Here is a 21,607-nt window from a genome sequence, read left to right on the forward strand (position 1 = left end):
ATATAAAATGTGATAAATTTAACTTACACAACTTTATAACATAAAACATATTGGAACAAAAGGAAGATTCTCTCTGTAATTATGTGAATAGTAAGCTTTTCACATGATAGTCCAATTGGTAATCTGTGTTTCTGTATAACCAAGTTCTGGAGGAGATTCCACATAATCCTTAAATAAATATAGAATTTATAGACATTTTTTAGTGGGGCAGTTAAAGTTCTGGCAATGAGTTATATTGCTGAACAACATATATGTCATTAACATAACATGGCTGATAAAATAAAGATGGTTTCCAAATGTAGCATAGATCAGACTTGTCAATAAGCAGTTATTTTAGATGTAAGATTTTGCATTTAGTCCTGATAAATGGAGTCTTCAGCCTGGTAATGTGTGGTAAAGTACTACCCCACAAGCTCATTGCCTAGGGGTTCATCTTCAACTCTGAACTGTCCTTTGTTCCCCACATTCAATCGGTCTCCAAATCATATTACATACTAACTGGTCTTCCCAAGAACAGACTCTCACCACTGCAATCCATCCTAAATGCTGCTAGGCTTTTCAACCTAGCAAGATGCCCATCGTCTGCTGAACCGCTCTGCCAGTCCCTCCATTGGTTGCCTGTATTTTACCATATTCAATATAAAATACTTCTACTCGCATATAAAGGTATTAACCATACTGCACCAGCATACTGTATATCTCTTTTAATATTACTGGACTTTCATTGAGCTTCCCCCACCATATAGAATGCCCTTCCATGCACAATAATACTAGCATCCAAACTTTCAAGCGTTCCCTGAAAACTCACCTCTTTAGGCAAGCCTATCATATTTACGTACCACACGCATAACCCTCAGAGGCACTGATGTGTTATATAGCTTTTCTTCTAGACTTGCAACTTGGTGGGACTGCTATGCTATTACTGGTGCCTACCTCTGTGTTTTCCTCCTATGTCATAGTAACATAGTAACATATAGTAACATAGTAATTAAGGCTGAAAAAAGACTCCATCGAGTTCAACCTATCTAACTTGTAACTACTGACTTGAGTAATTCATATCTACAGGATTCTCTTAGTGGCCAAAAATGCATCCATTAACAGTAGTTGCTGTAATCACCCCACCGGCAATGAGTTCCAGAATTTTACTGCTCTAATGGGAAAGAATCCTCTTAATTCAGTACGGAATTTCTTTTCCTCGAGCCTCAGTACATGCCCGCGTGTCCTAAGTATAGGCCTTTTAGTGAACAAAGCATCTCCTAGTTCCATATGATTCCCATTCCTGTATTTGAACATACTAATCATATCACCCCTCAACCTCCGTTTCTCCAGTGAAAACATATTCAGCCTGGTTAACCTGTCTTTGTATTCTAGTGATTCAAGACTTTTTCCTAGCTTAGTCGCCCTTCTCTGTACCTGTTCCAATTCATTTATGTCCTTTTTAAGGTGCTGTGCCCAGAACTGAACATAATATTCCAAGTGTCTCACCAATGCCTTGTAAAGAGGCACTATCACATTGGCATCCCTTGAATTCATACCCCTTTTAATGCATGCCAGTGTCCGGTTTGCTTTTGCTGCTGCACTTGAGTAGTGTGCACTATTACTCAATTTTTCATCGTAGATGACCCCCAAGTTCTTCTCTATAGCAGAATATCCTATAATAACTCCATTTAGCCTATAAGTAGCTTGTGTATTTTTGTTCCCATAATGAATAACTTTACATTTTTCAACGTTAAACTGCATTTTCCACCTTTCTGCCCACCTTTCCAGTTTATTTAAGTCACTTTGTATTGTTTCCACATCCTCTCCTGAGTTAATTTCCTTACTCAATTTCGTGTCGTCTGCAAATATTGCAATTTTACTCACTCTGTCACTTCCAATATCTTTAATGAATATATTAAACAAGTTGGGTCCCAATATTGAACCTTGCGGCACTCCACTTTGGACCTTACCCCATCTGGAATTTATGCCATTTAGCACCACTCTCTGTCCCCGATTGTGCAACCAGTTTATAATCAAATTACAAATTTTATCTCCTAACCCTAAATTACCCAGTTTCATTATTAACCTTTTATGAGGCATTATGTCAAAAGCTTTAGCGAAATCAAGCATTATTGCATCAACACATTTCCCGTAAGTCCAGCCCCCTACTGACTTCCTCATAGAAGCTAATTAAATTAGTCCGACATGATGTATTTTTTGACGAACCCATGCTGAGCCTTACTTATCACTATCTCCTGTTCTAAGAAATTTTGGATACTATCTCTTATTATTCCTTCTATTATTTTCCCCACAATGGATGTATGCCTGACCGGTCTATAATTTTCATGGTTAATTTTGCTACCTTTCTTTCATATTGGTACAACATTAGCTATGTGCCAGTCCTTTGGTACCATCCCTGAGTTTATTGATTCCTCGAATATCAGATATAATGGTAGTGCTATGATAGAACTCAATTCTTTTAGTATACTAGGGTCTATTTCATCTGGGCCAGGAGATTTGTTACTATTTAGGTTCTGTGATCTATTTTTGACTATTTCCTCACTCAAACATACAGTTTGGGAGCAATCAAAAGCCGAGCATTTAATCTGTGGGAGATCTTCTGAAAATTCTTCCCGAAGCAAAAAATAAATTGAATAATTCCGCTTTCTCTTTTTCTTCTATTACCAGGGTTCCCTGCTTATTTTTTAGTGGGCCAATATTTTCCTCCCTTAACCATTTCCCATTTATATGACTAGAATTTTTTGGGATTAGATTTGCTATCTGCCACTATTTTACGTTGTATTTTTACATTTTCTATTACATTCTTTATATGTGGCAAATGATTTGGGTGTCCCATCTTGTTTACATGTTTTGAATGCCCTCCGAGCTATTTCAAATTTGACTTCGCTGCTAAGCCACGTAAGTTTCCTTTTGACATTTGTTCTTTTATTTACCCTAGGAATAAATTTATCAGTGCCCTCCAGCAGTATTTTTTTTTAAAGTTTCCACCTTTTAGTAGTATCCATACCTCTAAATAATTCCTTCCAGTTTATATACTTTAAGGACTCCTCAAAATTACCAACATTTGCTTTTCTGCAAGTTAAGGACCTAGTTGCTCCAATATAATTATCTTTGTTAAAATCTAAATAAAATGTGATCATATTGTGATCACTGTTCCCCAATGTCTCCCTTATGGTTATGTTAGTAACAATTTCCCCTTTGTTGCTTATCAAGAGATCCAGGATATTTTTATTTCTGGTTGGACTTTCAATAAATTGGTACAAATAGTGGGGATTTAGGGCATTCAATGAAACATTTCCCTTAGCGGTACTAGTTGATCTATCCTTGTAATGTATTTCTGGGTAAAGTCACCTATAATAATAATGTCCCCTAAGCTGGCCGCTTTTACCACCTGTAGCAAGAGGTCTATGTCCCTATAGACTGTAAGCTTGCAGCAGGACACTCTTACCTCCAAGTCTGTCTGTTGTTACCCAGTTTGTTTTTTTGCATAAATCTTCCCTACTGTCATATAAATGTCTCCTCTTCCCAACAACCCAGCCATGTACAGTAGAATGCATGTTTTTCCTCTAAAAGCCTTCTTAATGCTGTCACCTGCAGTCAAAGTCATCCATGGGCCTATATCCCTTGACCAGACATTTACCTCAATCTTAAACCTCACAGAGAAGATTTGACTTTCTTCTTCAAGGGAATTGAATAATAAGTTACCAACGCTGTATCCTATGGATCTTTACTTGGACCAATGCTCTTTTTAAACTTTGTTGGTTATATTGCAGATGGTATTGAAAGGAAAGTATGGCTTTATGCAAAATACACTATGATATTCAACAGATTAGAAACACAATGACTGAGGATCTAGGTAGACTTTAGAAATGGTCAAAAACATGAAAACTGCATGTTTTAGCAAAAAAAAGTAAAGTATTGCCCTTAGGTCTCAAAAATCCAAAAACCAAATATAGTATAAATGGTATTATAATGGAAAGTACTGAGGAAGAAAGAGATTTAGGAGTCATTATTTGAGATTAGGGAAGGAAATCAATGTAACTAAGCAATGAGGAAGGCAAGCCAGATGCTTGGCTGCATAAGAAGAGCAATTATTAGCAGGATAAAAAGAAGTAATAATGTCATTGTACAGGTTACTGATACAGTCCCATCTAGAATACTGTGTATAGTCAGTGGCATGGCCTCATCTAGATACTGTGTCCCATTCTGTATAGGTAACTGATGCAGCCTCATCTAGAATACTGTGCCCAGTTCTGTATAGGTCATTGGTACGACCTCATCTAGAATACTGTGCCCAGTTCTGCATAGGTCATTGGTACGACCTCATCTAGAATGCTGTGCCCAGTTCTGTATAGATCATTGGTACGGCCTCATCTAGAATACTGTGCCCAGTTCTGTATAGGTCATTGGTACGACCTCATCTAGAATACTGTGCCCAGTTCTGTATAGGTCATTGGTACGACCTCATCTAGAATACTGTGCCCAGTTCTGTATAGGTCACTGGTGTGGCCTCATCTAGATACTGTGCCCAGTTATGTATAGGCCACTGGTACAGCCTCATCTAGAATACCTATGTCCAGTACTGTATAGGTCACTGGTACAGCCTCATCTAGATACTGTGCCCAGTTCTGTATAGGTCATTGGTATGGCCTCATCTAGAATACTGTGCAATGTTCTGTGTACAGATGGAGCGCCTGTCAGCCAGATGTCCTGAGCTTGTGCAGGCTGGCAGACAGGAGCTCCATCTTGCAGGGAGGCATGAGAGTCTCACAGGCATGAGAGTCGTGCGTCCCCATCAGCACGGTGGCGGGGAGCGGCTTCCCTCCCTTCCCAGGGAGAGTGGGGGCAACCGGGGAGCTGCAGGGAGCCGGTGGAGGGCTACAGCGGGCTCCAACAGAATGAGGCACATGGGTTTCTCATGTACGTGTGCCCCCTTCTGTCAGATGGCGCACAATGGCGATTGGCTATACAGACAGGAGCAGCTCCATTGAGAGCTGCTCCATCTGTAGTTCACTGGTATGGCCTCCTCTAGAATACTGTGTCCCATTCTGTATAGATCACTGATGCAGACTCTTCTAGAATACTGTGCCCAGTTCTGTATAGGCCACTGGTACGGCCTCATCTAGAATACTGTGCCCAGTTCTGTACAGGTCACTGGTACGGCCTCATCTAGATACTGTGCCCAGTTCTGTATAGGTCACTGGTACGGCCTCATCTAGATACTGTGCCCAGTTCTGTATAGGTCACTGGTTCAGCCTCATCTAGAATACTGTGCCCAGTTCTGTACAGGTCACTGGTACAGCCTCATCTAGATACTGTGCCCAGTTCTGTATAGGTCACTGGTTCGGCCTCATCTAGAATACTGTGCCCAGTTCTGTACAGGTCACTGGTACAGCCTCATCTAGATACTGTGCCCAGTTCTGTATAGGTCACTGGTACGGCCTCATCTAGAATACTGTGCCCAGTTCTGTACAGGTCACTGGAACGGCCTCATCTAGAATACTGTGCCCAGATCTGTATAGGTCACTGATGTGGCATCATCTAGAATACTGTGCCCAGTTCTGTATAGGTCACTGGTACGGCCTCATCTAGAATACTGTGCCCAGATCTGTATAGGTCACTGATGTGGCATCATCTAGAATACTGTATGCAGTTCTGGGGGCATATCTACAGAAGGATATAAATACATTACAGATGGTACAAAGAAGGGCAACTAATATGTTACATGGCCTACATCACAAAACTTACTGGGAAAGCCCAAAAGATCTTAATATGTATAGAAGGGAAAGGGGTGGGGGGTCATTATGGAAGTGTTGACATTCATCACAGTTTAGGTATAGGATGTATAATAAAGAGTATTGAAACATGAGGACATGTACTGACTCTGGAGGGAGGCTCATGGGAAATACAGTATAAGAAACAATGATCTCACAAAAAGGTTAGTGGACAAGGGGAATCACCTCCCATCAGAGCAATTTAAACAGGTAAGAGACAGGCATATATATGAATATCATTGCACAGAACTAAGGATCAACTATGGTTGAAGTTACCTAAAGGCACAGAATAGATTGGCCTCTGGTTCTTACCTGCAGTCACATCCTTATTAACAGTAAGCTGTCAAGGATATTGACACTTGTAGGACTTGGCTTATTAGAGAGGGGAACACTTGAGACCATAGTTACCTCCCCTCCTGCATTCTGCAGGAGACTCCCTGAAATAACAGCAATCTGCCTCTCTCCATCATTAGTCTAGCAATCTCCCTCATGTCACCTAGCCCACATTACACTGTTACATCATAGTTACCTCCCCTCCTGCATTCTGCAGGAGACTCCCTGAAATAACAGCAATCTCCCTCTCTCCCTCATTAGTCTAGCAATCTCCCTTTATTTCACCTAGCCCACATTACACTGTTACATCATAGTTACCTCCCCTCCTGCATTCTGCAGGAGACTCCCTGACATAGCAGCAATCTCCCTCTCTCCCTTATTAGTCTAGCAATCTCCCTCATGTCACCTAGCCCACATTACACTGTTACATCATAGTTACATCCCCTCCTGCATTCTGCAGGAGACTCCCTGAAATAACAGCAATCTGCCTCTCTCCATCATTAGTCTAGCAATCTCCCTCATGTCACCTAGCCCACATTACACTGTTACATCATAGTTACCTCCCCTCCTGCATTCTGCAGGAGACTCCCTGAAATAACAGCAATCTCCCTCTCTCCCTCATTAGTCTAGCAATCTCCCTTTATTTCACCTAGCCCACATTACACTGTTACATCATAGTTACCTCCCCTCCTGCATTCTGCAGGAGACTCCCTGACATAGCAGCAATCTCCCTCTCTCCCTTATTAGTCTAGCAATCTCCCTCATGTCACCTAGCCCACATTACACTGTTACATCATAGTTACCTCACCTCCTGCATTCTGCAGGAGACTCCCTGACATAGCAGCAATCTCCCTCTCTCCCTCATTAGTCTAGCAATCTCCCTCATGTCACCTAGCCCACACTACACTGTTACACCATAGTTACCTCCCCTCCTGCATTCTGCAGAAGACTCCCTGACATAGCAGCAATCTCTCTCTCTCTCTCCCTCATTAGTCTAGCAATCTTCCTCATGTCACATAGCCCACATTACACTGTTACATCATAGTTACCTCCCCTCCTGCATTCGGCAGGAGACTCCCTGACATTGCAGCAATCTCCCTCTCTCCCTCATTAGTCTAGCAATCTCCCTCATGTCACCTAGCCCACATTACACTGTAACATCATAGTTACCTCCGCTCCTGCATTCTGCAGGAGACTCCCTGACATAGCAGCAATCTCCCTATCTCCCTCATTAGTCTAGCAATCTCCCTCATGTCACCTAGCCCACATTACACTGTAACATCATAGTTACCTCCGCTCCTGCATTCTGCAGGAGACTCCCTGACATAGCAGCAATCTCCCTATCTCCCTCATTAGTTAGCAATCTCCCTCATGTCACCTAGTCCACATTTCACTGTTACATCATAGTTACCTCCCCTCCTGCATTCTGCGGGAGACTCCCTGACATAGCAGCAATCTCCCTCTCTCCCTCATTAGTCTAGCAATCTTCCTCATGTCACATAGCCCCCATTACACTGTTACATCATAGTTACCTCCCCTCCAGCATTCTGCAGGAGATTCCCTGACATAACAGCAGTCTCACCTTATGTAGCTGTTACATATTTGGGAAAAAAAGGAATTGATTGATTGTTGAAATAGTCTCCTAAATGGTCTTCCCAAGAACAGACTCTCACCACTGCAATCCATTTTAAATGCTGCTGCTAGGCTGTTCTTCCTTGTAAGATGCTCATTGTCTGCTTATCCGTTCTGCCAGTCCCTCCATTAGTTGCCTGTATTTTAACGTATTCAAATTAAAATATTTCTACTCACATATAAAGCTATTAACCATAATGCACCAGCATTTGTATTTTTACTTATCACAAAATATCTACCATCTTGACCACTCCACTCTGCACAAGATCTGCGTCTCTCTTCTGCAAGGATCACTAGATCCCATTCACTATTACAGGACTTTCATTGGGCTGCTCCTACCCTATGGAATGCCCTTCCATACACAATAAGACTCTCCACTAGCCTCCATACTTTCAAGCATTCCCTGAAAACTCACCTCTTTAGGCAAGCCTATCATATTTAAGTACCACACATACAACCATCTGAGGTACTTACAGTATGTATTATATAGCTTCCCTACTGGACTTGCAACTTGGTGGGACTGCTATTCTATTACTGTTCCTGTCCTTGTGTTTCCCTCCTAGGTCCCTATAGATTGTAAGCTTGCAGCAGGGCCCTCCTACCTCCAAGTCTGTCTGTTGTTACCCAGTTTGTTTTATCACTGTCTACAATTATAAAGTGCAATGGAATTTGCTGCGCTATATAAGACACTGTAACGGAATCTGCTGCTATATAAGACACTGTAACGGAATCTGCTGCGCTATATAAGACACTGTAACGGAATCTGCTGTGCTATATAAGACACTGTAACGGAATCTACTGCACTATATAAGACACTGTAACGGAATCTGCTGCGCTATATAAGAAACTGTAAATAATTAATAAAAAAATTAGGTCAAGCAGGGAGTGCTAGGAAAAAATAGCCATTTGTAGACAATGCACTCAAAGACTTAAGAAGCATAATGTAGGAAAAAGATAGGTCAGTAGTTTGAGAGAGTTTTAAGATCAAGAGTAAGTTTATTTGAAAATGGGGAGGCAAATAGATGCTTGACTGCAGATAAAGTATTGCCTGATTAGAGAGAGAGAGAGATTAAAAATGTAGTCAAGATAGGATGAGGCAGCAAGAAAAAGGTAGCAGTGGAAGCGAGAGGGGAAGGAGGTAGGGGCCGATGACCAGATGAGTGTCATAACTTAATCTCCAGTTACAGTATACAAAGAAGTCAGAGTCGGAAAGGTGGATGGAGATGAGTATGGTGGAAAAGGAAGCTGAAAGTCTGGTGATGTCCTGGCACAGAGAGCTGTGGATCTGCATTAGTGAATAGTGATCGTCAGAGCAAAAGAGTCAAGCAAAGTAGAAAGGGAGGCATTGTAAAGGGAAGTAGGTTGTTCAGGGAAGTAGAAAGCGATAGAATAGTTGAAATAATTCAGTGGGTCAGTGGGGGATAAGGAAACATTGTTGTTAGACTTAAGGATATGCTTTGAGAGAAAGTCATGCACAGAGCAAGGCAATGGAGAATTGGTTCTTGAAGACCAGATCAAGTGAGATAAATTCCATTATGACAGAACAAGTGATGATGTGATGGTAAGGAGTTTAGAGGGAGAGGACAGGTGTGAGGTCACCTAAGATAATAGATCAAAAAATAGAAAGTGATGGAGCTAGGAAGCCAGTTTGTCAAGAACATGAGGGGTGGAAAGGGGTGGGAAATGACAGTGCCTTTGCAATGCAAAGGTTGGGTAAGGCATATAGCATGTACCTCAAATATAGGCAAAGTAAGGAAAGGTTCTGCTGGTATGGTTTGGTAGGAGAAATGTGAGTATAGGACGGCCCCAACTCCATCACCATGACAACCAGATGGGTAGGGGTGGGAGAATGTGAGGTAGCAATGGAGTAGTGGTGTCAGAGGGGGAAATCCATATTCCAGTAATGGCTAGGAGATTAGGGCCCTTATTCTGATCGGTGCATACTTTCCCGAATTCTTACGGAGCGGGCCGCACGCAACGCTATGCGGACATCGTCCGTAGAAACGCCCATCGAGCCTCCGCATTCGGACGGACTCACTCTTTAAGAACAGGGCGTGTGTACGGACGACATACAAACCTTGCATGTGCGGTGGACACGCACAGATTCGGCATGGTCTTACAGCGTAAGCACGGTCTTACCGCATCAGAACGTACGGGAACCTGGCCGTACGCACCGATGCGGAGTATTTACGCTAAATACAACACTATTTATCTGAGCACAGACAGCGATCACATGACCCACTTATGCAATTAGGCAACCTCATTAAAAAGGGATTGTTTTCTATTTGAATCAATTAAATCCTAATACATACTGAACCACATTACTACTACATTCATTACACACATTAACCCTTACAGCATGTGAACATAACATACATCTATATACAGTATGTACATTTTGCTAATTTAAAAGAGTATAAACAAGTTACACATATACTTTTCCATGTAAACAAAACACACAGACAACTTCGAACTGTAAGAAAATATTTATTAAAATAACAATTTTTTTATGAAAAAAATAATGTAAAAAATTAAATAGCTACATCAAGCAGCTGGTCCAACTCCGCCATGACCTGGCGCATGTGTTCTCTTATTCTTAAGAGGGCCCCACGTAGACCCTCTTCTGCTTGGGCTGGCTCATCTGTGGACATATTAAAAAGGGTCAAACTACTAATGATATTCATGCATACATTTGACATAGTCATACCTAAATTTTAAACATGCAAGGTGACAGGTGTGTGTGTGTGTGTGTGTATGTATATATATATATATATATATATATATATATATATATATATAGACACATATATAACTATATATATATATGACACATACAGCTATACATACATGCATACATCCTAGATGGAAAGCCTGTTTTTTCCCCTCTACCCTTTACTCTGTAGAACACCTCACAGTCATAGTGCTCCTTCTGAATCCAAACCCACCCATGACTAAGCTCTGAGAAGCATGTCATGCGCTGCACCAATCCCAACTCATCAAAAAGCGCTCAGTGTCTGTTATATGATGGAGCGTGGCAAGGGACTTAGTCAACTCTCAGGAATGCTCAGTACATTTGTGCAATCAAGCATGGCTTGCCTGCTGATGGTCTGATCCATAAATCATTGTCATAATGCCAGTTAGGTGAAGCTGCAGCACTAACCCACTCCCATGCCCAAAATCATTACTAAGGTCAAATCAACACACAATTATGGTGCCAACCATACATGGGGGTGTTTAGCTAGAGAAGGGCCCAGGGGCACTGACCACTTGTTACTCCATTCTAAGCCACGCCTGTCCATACTCCATTTATGTCATACTTAATCTAGTTTAGAAAGATCAATCACCAGTAAACTCTACTCACCTATATGAGGCTACAGATTGTATGCTTGCAGCAGGGACATGTAACCCTTACATGAGCAAGTCATCCCTTTCTTCCGGGATACAGATTAACTACACAGGTTCAGTGGCTCTTAAAATTGACCTAAAGGCCATCCGCACAACCTGTGTCATTAATATGTGTCCAGGATGAAAGGGATGGTTTGGCCACCCTATATAAGTGTGTCTGTTGGTACCCTGTTTGTTATATGAATTTATAGTTTTAAAAAACACAATTGAAACACCAGTGCTACATAGCAAATAGTAGATGACAAAAGGAATAATTAATTCTTATGTATACATACCAATTTCGGCCGCCTGCACGACCTCACAGGCCTCCACCTCCTCCTCTTCTTCAGGGGCCTCCTCTGCTGGCACCTCCTCCTCTGCTGGCAGCACCTCCGCCTCCACAGCCCACACCTCCTCCTCCACTTCCTCTGCCACCTCCTCCACCTCCTCCGCCTCCACTTCCTCCGCCATCCCTTCCTCTAAAACCACCTCCTCGGCCCTCGCTTCTGCAACCTCCTACTGGGCCACCTCTGCCTCCGCCCGGGCCTGTCTTGCTCGATCCCGTGCTGTGTTTGAGACAAAAAAAATGCCAATTAGGGGTCATTTGGACAGATGTATTAAGCCTTAACAAGCAATAAATACACAGGTTATAAGTTGAGATAACTGTACAGCCAATCAGCTCCTGTAACACAGCCTGTAACATGGCAGTTATGATGTGACATTTGGGCCATTGTAAGCATCACAATCAATAATCCTACACAATGACATATTTTATCACCATTACAGGGTGTCAAACAGGAAGTAGCACACATATAGTGTATGCCATGTTTAACTCATGATCAGGCTGGTTACCTTATTGGCTTAAATAAGGTCATGTAAGCAATCATGTACAAATGGCCATTTAATGTATAAACACTTACATCTCGCAATCCTGGCCCTGATTTGCTGGAGCAAATCCGGCTGCCGACGCCTCAGGTCTGACCATCGCCGCTCCAGCTGAGCGATGGTCCTCCGCACCTGTGTGCGGGCGTATATGCGCCGGCGGGCCACCGCATAAGCATTACGCTTTTGCCTGTTGGTAATAAATGGGCCCGCCCGCCCCAGCCTGGTCTCCATAATGGAGACCAGTGTCCTCAGCTCCGCTGGCGAAAAAGGTGCTGCTCTGCCATAGGCCGCCATCTTAGCAATGGCACAATTCAAGCAATCATGTCCTGTCATTGGTTGATCAGAGTGATATTTGGTATTAACTTTATTGTTCATTTTGACAGTAACAGCGTGTATGCGCCACAACAGACGGCTAACCCATTGCATCGCAAACCCACACTTGCTGTACCTTTGCATAGTTGAGCAGACCATGCCATTACTTACTATCTCCTAAACAGACAGTGTAAAATAAGTTGGGAACCCATTATATATAATCTATTACATTCACCAAACATGGGTATGAGCAACAGGTGAAATAGTCTGCATCACTAGCCACTTACACCTAACTCAACAAGGTACTAAACAGCTTTATTATAGTGAAAGCTATACAGCAGAAACATAGCAAATAGTGCCAGACCTTTTCCCAATATTAGGCCATGGTGCCATGTGTACACTTACCTTCTACTGGGCCACACTAGAGATGTGGAATGAAAAGTAGCTAGCATCAAGGCTGAATTTGGAGACCTTTCACATGTGATTTGGATGCTAGCACTGATTACTATTGCCTAAGTGGTGGACTGGATTTACATATGGAATGGGTATTGTCATTTGTACTACATACCAAACAAGTGCTCAGTACAGATGTACATTCACATATACATTTCATGTCTGACCTCAGTTTTATTTGGTCATTGGAGTACAAATCTGCAATTACCTACTAAATCAGACTTACTAAGTTTGCCAGGTTTTTTTTTTTTTTTCGCAGCTAGGGGCGTGGCCTATGCGCCGCACGGTCGACGCTGCCGTACAGAACGCGGCTGTACGGAACGCGGCCGTACGGAACGCAGGGTGTCGCTGATGTACGCCAATTACAAAAATAGGATATAAAGGTGTGTTAGACAAATGCAATGTTGTTGCAAACATGGCTGGCTCAGATTCAGAGGAAGACCAGGTGTTGCAGGACCTGTTTGGCAACATGGACTCCAGCACCACCTATGTCCCCATCAACCCAGACCAGCCATTGGGAGAACAGCAGCCAGATGGGCCATCTACATCAGGCCAATCGGCAGCTGGCCCATCTTTAGCCTCAGCAGAATCATTGGGAACAAGGCAGGTGGCTTCCCAACAGAGTAGCCTGCCCAGCACTTCGAGTACAGCGACAGGTGGCCGTGGCCGTGGCAGTGGCATGACTTCAAAACGAACCTCAAGAAGAAATTGACCCAGCGGTGGGAACACAGCCACACCTCTGGGGCTGGCCCCATGCCATCAAAGCTGAAGCTCACCCCCCTGGAAGAGATGGCAGAGTGCTGCATTGCAGTCGAGGAGGTCCGGGGGGTGAGCACCATGGACAGCGAGGCCCCAGCGGAAGTCATGGCTTCTTTGCTTGAAGGTAATTATTTGCCATGCCATAAGTAGCTGGTTCTAATTTTGCATGGAATGTGTTGTAATTGTAATGTTCTCTTTCACCAGCATCCCCACCGCTTGGTCAAGAATCTCTTGAGGAGGTTGAGGTGTCTGTGCCACCTGCCACCAGTACCAGGCCCGTGCAGCAGCAGCAGCCACTGACCGAGGCTGAATTGACCAGGTGGGTGCAGGTGCTTTCCCATATTCAGCAGCAGGGAGAGTCCGCATCAGAGCGGGTGCGTAGGACTGAGGAGGTCTTGCAGGGTTTGGTCAGCAGCCACCAGAGTATCGCTGGGAGCCTGCAGGCTATGGCTGCCACCCAGCAATCAATTGCTGCTAGCCTGCAGGTGCTGTCTGATCAAGCCCTGCGGCAAAATGACCTCTTCCTCCACCATAATGAGCTTATGGTGGAGCTAGTTGCCAGCAATAGGGTCCTAATGTCATCCGTTTCTGGTGCATTCCCACCATCAGCACTCCCTGCTGCCAGAGGGGGAAGACCATCCACCCCCTCACCAGCATCTGCTCCACCTGGGCCACCATCTGACCGTGGCCGTGGCCGAAGAGCTGCTGCACGTGGCAAGGAGCCTGCCAGGGGCAAACGTGCCCGCAAATGAACTTGTGTCCGCATTAATCTCCACCCTTATGTCTTCCCAAATCTTTCATTGAGCTGTGTGTCAGCTTCTTGTGTCCAATTCCGTGCAGAGGGTACCCACATTTGCCCTTGCTTCGAATGTCATGTTTGGTTCCCCTGTTGGCCTGTTTCGGCTAGCATTACTGTCTGCTGTACGTGAAGTGTTGGTGCTATACTTTTGTTGTGAAGCCACCTGATGTGTTCCTAATGATTCTGCTGTGGCTATGTATGTCTACAATAAATGTATTTATTATATATTATTTACTTTTATTCCTGCAATGGTACATTTTAATTTGTGACAGTTTCTAATTTATTTTATAAGTTCATTTAATAAATGTTTTTTTGTTTCCCCCAAATGTGTGGTTTAATTGATACATGTAGAAGTGACATGTGTATTTGTATTATTAATATTAAGTTGTGTTCATTATTTGCAGTGTAAAAGTGTGTGAAAAGTGCAGCATATATGTGTGTGTTTAGTAATGTTCCATTTAAGCTGCAATGGTTCCAATTGAAGCAGTGACAAGCATGTAATTAACAAGTAATGAGTAAAGGAGTGGATTGTATTGTGTTCAGCTGACAATGGTTTCAGTGATTAGGCGTTCCGATTGCCTAGCGCATGACCGAGTGGTGTCCGCAAAGCAATACTTGCTTATGGACACCGCATATTTCTTGCCTTTTTGTTCGTGTGCATTCGGCGTGCTGTCCGAATGCACGCCTACCAAAATGAGTGCACTCCCCCGTGTCCGCCCATGTTTCCGCCCAGTTTAGCTCACTTTGAAACTACGCCCCTGTGTATTTCCGAATGCCGCCCATAATACGCCCATATTTCACGAGTGATTGCGGTGCACATTTCTGTATGGTATTAGTTAGTACAAGTACGTAGACCATGCGTGGCACATGCGCATAGCGTTCCCCACGCATGCACAGATGGCTAAAAAACGCCATCCGTAAGAATTCGGGAAAGTACGCACAGACCAGAATAAGGCCCTAAGGGAGATGGACATGAAAAGGTCATTGGTGGGGACCAGTTGATTACAGACCTGGTTAGTTGGTACAGGAGAGAGGGACACCGTTTGCAATTATAAGCATTTTTTTAGTGATGAAATTAAGTTGGGGAGCAGAGATGAAGCTATTGTAGTAATTTATGGGTTCCTGAGCTAGGACAGGAGCTTCCTGGCTATAGGGAGTGAGAGAGGTAAGAGTGATACAGATGGTGGTAAAGTGAGGTGCCAGCAAGAGGGCCTGGAATGCAGATAGAGGAGGAGAGAGGAGGGCAGAAGGAGATGGAGAAGACTTACAGAGAAAGATAGAGGTGGGAAATAGGGGACAGAATAAAGGACAAGGCAGATAATAAGTGGTGGATACTTTTAAGAACACATATCAATGGTTTGGAAATGGTAAATATGGTGAGGGGAACTGGACGTAGGAGTAGAGGATGTGTTACTGACAGTAAAGTAGATGATGCACTGAAGTACAATAGATCGTTTTTGTTGTTGGTGGAGATTCAAATTGACCTGCAAAAATAATGTATTTCCCTGATGAAAGCTTCTGCTACTGTATCTGAAGATAATTAGGTGAGCAATTTATATTTCTCCTAAAATAATATTTATTAAGGAAATCCCTTCAAACCATTTTAGCTGCAACTACTGTACATTAAACTGTATAAATAGCTTGTAGTTTGCAGAGGAACTTTCAATGTTCTTGTTTTCACTGTACATAGAAAAAGGGCAGGTATAATACCATCAGGAATTTTACACAGATCTTTAAAAAAAGTTTTAACTTTAACATACTGTCGATAGGATTTTGTGTTGTACTTCTCATTCTCAGCCATGTCAAGTTTTTATTTCAGTGGTGCACGCAGGGGGGTTTCTGAGTACCCAGAACCCCCCCCCCCCCCCCCCCCCCCGAAGACCAATTTTTCACTCTTTTTCCTTCATCGGCAGAGGCAGCGTACGGTAGCAGCAAGCAGCAGAGGGTTAGGTGTGCAGCTATGGCCCTGCAGGGACCTTGGCATACTCTGGAAATCGGCAAAACTGGGGTAGGCAGACTGCCATGAGCTGGGGGAATTTGGTGGCCACTGCTAGTAATTGGCAGTAGAGTGGAGGGAGAGGCACAGCTGGGAGCTACGGTCAGACTTCAGCTGTGTTGGGAACTTGGCAGTGGCAGGCGGCAGCGCAAGATGAGGCCGGGCAGCTTCATAAACTGTGGGAGTCAGACGACAGCAGCAGGGGAGGTGGGCAGAAAGCAGCATAAATAATAGGAATAAGGTATTTAAAGCTTCAAAAAATGACAAATGCAGTGGCGTAACAATAGCCCCGCAGCCCCCGCAGCGGCTCGGAGGCGCTGAGTAAAGTGTGGGCGCAGGGGGTCTGCTGGGCTATTGTTTCACTGCTGCCTGCTTGCCCCCGCCGCCACCACCTCTGTAGCCGGGACACGCACATCTACTTGTCTGCGGTCCTGGCGCTTCTCCTCTAGGCTGGCTCGGCTCCTGTCCTGCTGCTATTAAAATCTCCCTCCCAAGATGTCCGCCGCCTTATAGCAGACTTTTTTTGGATGCTAGAGGAGCCTCCTCTAGCATCCCAAAAAACGGTCTGCTGTTAGGGGGCGGACATCTTGGGAGGGAGATTTTAATAGCAGCAGGACAGGAGCCGAGCCAGCCTGGAGGAGAAGCGCCGGGACCACAGAGATCTGCGTGTTTCAAAGACAGCACTGCAGCGGCAAGCGGCAACGGGGTAAGAAAGGAGGGGGAAACTTTTTTTGAGAGAGGGGGGGGCGCGACAAAATTCCCGGCGGGGGGGGGCACAATTTATGAAGTTACGCCACTGGACAAATGGTTATGTTTTTAGCCCATAACAGACCTTTCTCAAGAGCCATTTTGCATTTCTGTGCAATAAATATGCTGGTGTTGAACACTGTGATGTTGGTCTACAGAAAAGTCTGTTATGGACCGTGAACATTTGCTATTTATATGAACACGAATTACTTATTCTCTGCTATTGCTTGCCCCATTGTCAGCAGTCTCTGTAGCAGTGAAAACAATCAGTGTTTATTTCTGTCTTCATTTTCGAGGTTAGCACATGTTACTCCTGATGAAGGGTCTGCTGACCCCTTAAACGTAGATATATACAAAATGTGTGGCACTCGATAATAATGTCACGAGCACCAGGAATATCAAATATGTTTATTACATTGAGTGCCGCACATTTTGTCTATGTATTTCGATATCCGTGAGGGATCTGTGAAGGCATCAGACCTATTGAATCCTTACTTTCTCGGCTACAGTAATTAAAACTACATCAAAATAATGTTCCTTATTAAAGATCTGCTGTAAGTTAGATTTTGTTATAATACAATAGTCTCCCATTCCGCTGAGTTTGATGTCTACAATCTATACTGGTGCTGTGACTGTCTATGATATGGGGAGTGCAGATTTTTTTTATTTATTGTCAGTTTTTCATCCCCCTTCTGTTTCGATAGGCTGGGCCTAGAAATGTCTCAAAGGGACATGTACGCTTCTAGGTCATCTTGCCTGCTCCATTCCTGGGTCCAAGGGGCAGATGTATTAAGCCTTAACAAGAGATAAATGCAAGGGTGATAATGAGAGATAAACATCCAGCCAATTAGCTCCTTACTGACTTTTTTCAAACACAGGCTATAACATGGTAGGTAGCAGGTGATTGGCTGGATGTTTATCTCTCTGTATCACCCTTGCATTTATTGCTTGTTAAGGCCTAAAACATCTGTCCCCAAGTGCCTTACAGAGTACTTTACTTCTCCTAAACATACAGTATATATTTCTACATTTACAATATGCAATGACATGCAGTGCAGCTGCTATGGAGCACAGAACTGAGAGGGGCCCATCTATCCTGTGAACTTGGCATGTGCTATGTTCATTTTGTAACATCGGGTGGTGCATAGAGGCCTTTTAATTTTTTTTTGCTCTGGGGCCTACAAACATTTAGGGGGAAATTTGCTAAGAATGCGAATACGATTTCTCTTATTCATATCCTTAATATGAATGGATATGAATGCATATGGCTGTTATAGCCATATGCAAATTCGTATTCCTGAAGGGAAACTAATCAAATACCACTGCTTGATATTCTCCGATGGCGTATGGATTCGTATTATATGGCTGCTAATACAAATTTGTATAGGCAGCCTGAACGGCTCAGTCAGATCCGTGCAGGCTGCAGTGTAAAAAAAAAAAAGAAGATAAATAAATAAAAAAACGGCGTGGGGTCCCCCCCCCTCATTGCCGTAACCAGCCCCAGGCTCACAGAGCAGGTCCTGGTTGTAAAAAATCAGGGGAAAAACCAACTAGGGTTATCCTGATTTTTTTTAAACCAGCACCAGGCACAAGGGCCGGTCCTGGTTCCCAAAATATGAGGGAAAAAACAACTAGGGCTCCCCCGTACTTTAAAAACCGGCACCAGGCCCAACCAGCCAGCAGGATAATGCCACAGCCAGGGGGAGACCTTTTATACAAGTCCCACGGCCAAAGCATTAACCCCCTGACCGGTCAGCCTTGGCAGGGGTCCTGGGGGAGTGGGGTCCCCCCCCTCCAGAATTTCTCTGCCCAGGCTGAAACCTGGGGCTGTCCCCGATGCCCCTGGGCTGTGGGCATCGGGCTGATTTTGGTGTAAAAAATAGATCAAAACTATTGAATATTGCTGTTGAACTATGAGTCCCAGCAAACCTCCCTCACATGCAGGGACTCGGAGAACCACAAGTCCCAGCATGCTGGACATTAAAGGGCCAGCTGGAACTTGTAGTTTCACAGCAATTCAAATAGTTAAATAAACACACTGACACACAAGAAAAATAAAACTTTATTACGTACATAGCCCACTCATACAGATACTTACCTATCTTGAGCCCGTAAGTAGCCGTCCATCCGCACGTTCTGAAGAAATCCTTTGGGTACCTGTGGAAACAAATTAAACTTACAAGTCTCCTCCGCCAAAGATCTGGTCCTCTTCATTCCAAGTAGGATCCCCGAACTTGGCAAGGAAATTGAACGCAGAAACTGAACCATGCCGAACTGAGGAGAAGCCACATGGTGTCTGTATTTACATTGTGCAGTTCCTTCTTCCAAATGCCACTATTGGCCGGCTAGCTGCACCTAGCGGCCAATCAGGAGCCGGCCGGCTAGCAGCAATTAGCGGCCGTATCCTGCTAAGTGCCAGTAATTAGCAATCGTATTAAAAAAATTGCAGCTTAAATTAGGAATCACTATTCTTTTGAATGGTCATTCCTAATTGTATTCTGTTGATGGCGTATACATTTATATTTGTAAATACAAATACGAACCTGCCATGAATATGAATAAAGAATTAATAAGGATAGTAAATTAATTAAGTAAATTAAGGATAGTAAATCCTAAAAATACGAATACGCCTAAGCAAATCGTATTTTGCATTACAAATATGATTTTTTTAAAGCCGTATTTGGCTTAGTAAATTTCCCCCTTAGCAGGAACTGGGATTACATTAACATATACAGATGGTGCGCCTGTCATTCAGCGCGAGCTCTTGCCAGATTCCCTCCACTGGTGAGAGCTGGTGGACAGGCACTCCAACTGATGGGGACGCACGAGCCTCTCACATGCATGCGTGTCCCCGTCGCTCAGCGGTGGGTGGTGGAATTTCTGTCCATTTCCACTTCAGGGAGACAGGCAGGGTTAGGGGGGGTGCGGGGAGACAGGGGGGACCAGTGGGGACTAGTGCGGAGTGACGGGGAGGTGGTGGAGACCTCTGTCAGGATGGGGCGCATGAGCGTTTATTGCTCGTGCGCCCCCTTCCGGCAGATGACGGGGGCTGGAGGGCGCTGGAGGGGGCTGGCGGCTGGAGATTCTATTGCCAGCCCCCGGCTGAATGACTACATATGTAGAAATGTATTTTCTAAAAGCTTCTTTGAAGTCTTTGTTTCTCAATGTGTATATTATTGGGTTAAGCATTGGTGTGAAAACAGTGTATAAAAGAGACAGGACCTTGTTCACAGTTAATAACTTTCCCTTAGTTGGAACAATGTATACAGAAAAAAGTGTCCCATAAAATATGGACACCACGGTCAGGTGAGAGCTGCAGGTGGAGAAGGCTTTCTTCCTCTTGGTGATGGATGGGATCCGTAAGATGGTAATACGATATAGACATATGATACAACAATTATTATGAATGGGCAAACAATTACAGAAAAAGTAATGATGATAGTCTGACTGTGAACTATGGAAACATCCGAACAAGCAAGACTTAGTAGAGGTGTAAAATCACAGAAGAAATGGTCAATGACATTTGCTCCACAGAACGTTAATTTACACATGGCGATGGCATTGACCAAAGTCATGAAACCACTCAACACCAAGGCTAATAATATAGATTTAATACAAAACATATCATTGACTGTTATGTTATAATGTAATGGTTTGCAGATTGCCAGGTACCGATCATAAGACATGACGGTCAGAAGAAGACATTCCCAGGCTTCTACATTGGCAAAGAGGAAAAATTGGGCAATACAACTTTTCAATGACATTGTGCTCCCATCGTGTAGTACAATAGAGAACATGTTAGGAAGAATATCAGATGTTAGTAGGATGTCAGATAAAGACACTTGTGTGATGAAGATGTACATAGGAGAATGAAGGTTTCTGCTCAATGAAACTAAAGTAATAATTAGCAAATTTCCACAGATGGTCAGACAATAACTAAGAAGCAAAAAGAAGAACAGCAACATTTTGAAATGATGAAGATCTTGAAATCCAATAAGGAAAACGGAGGTGATATTATTTTGCATCTTCTGTCAATTAAACTAGACAAAATTAATATTAAAAACAGTTTATTTTGTACAACTTGAAATATTAAATGTATTTTTGAGTAATATTACACAGACATTGCACTTGTAGGGTGAGAGTTAATAGGATGAGAGATTCAGAAAGTGACAGATTTGGTTAGAAATCTCCAGGTTTTTTTAAAGCGGCAATCATTTACACTTTAATATCAAACTAGTTTTGCAGTGTAAATGATTGCTGCTTTAAAATAAACTGGAAATTTCTTACCAAATCTTTCACTTTCTGAATCTCTCATCCTATTTTAACTCACCCAAAGTATAATACATTATAAACTCTTAATATGACAGTCCTATTGGTAATCTGTGTTTCAATATAACCAAATTTTGGAAGAAATTTCAACAAAATTTTAAAAACATGAAAGGAGCTTATAAAAATTTGTGAAAAGAGGCAGTTGTAATGAAGTCATTCAAATTATTCCGATGAAGTAACAAGAAATACAAAATAAAGATGAAC

General features: G+C 43.2%; 1 pseudogene; it reads right to left on the reverse strand.

Annotated features, from left to right (window-relative positions):
* Nucleotides 1-99: 99 nt before the first annotated feature.
* Nucleotides 100-21,099, reverse strand: LOC146073441 (olfactory receptor 11L1-like; annotated as a pseudogene).
* Between the last annotated feature and the right edge of the window lie 508 nt (nt 21,100-21,607).

The sequence above is a fragment of the Crinia signifera genome, chromosome 4 (genome assembly GCF_055691185.1).
Source record: "Crinia signifera chromosome 4, ASM5569118v1, whole genome shotgun sequence".
In the NCBI taxonomy this organism is placed as follows: domain Eukaryota; kingdom Metazoa; phylum Chordata; class Amphibia; order Anura; family Myobatrachidae; genus Crinia; species Crinia signifera.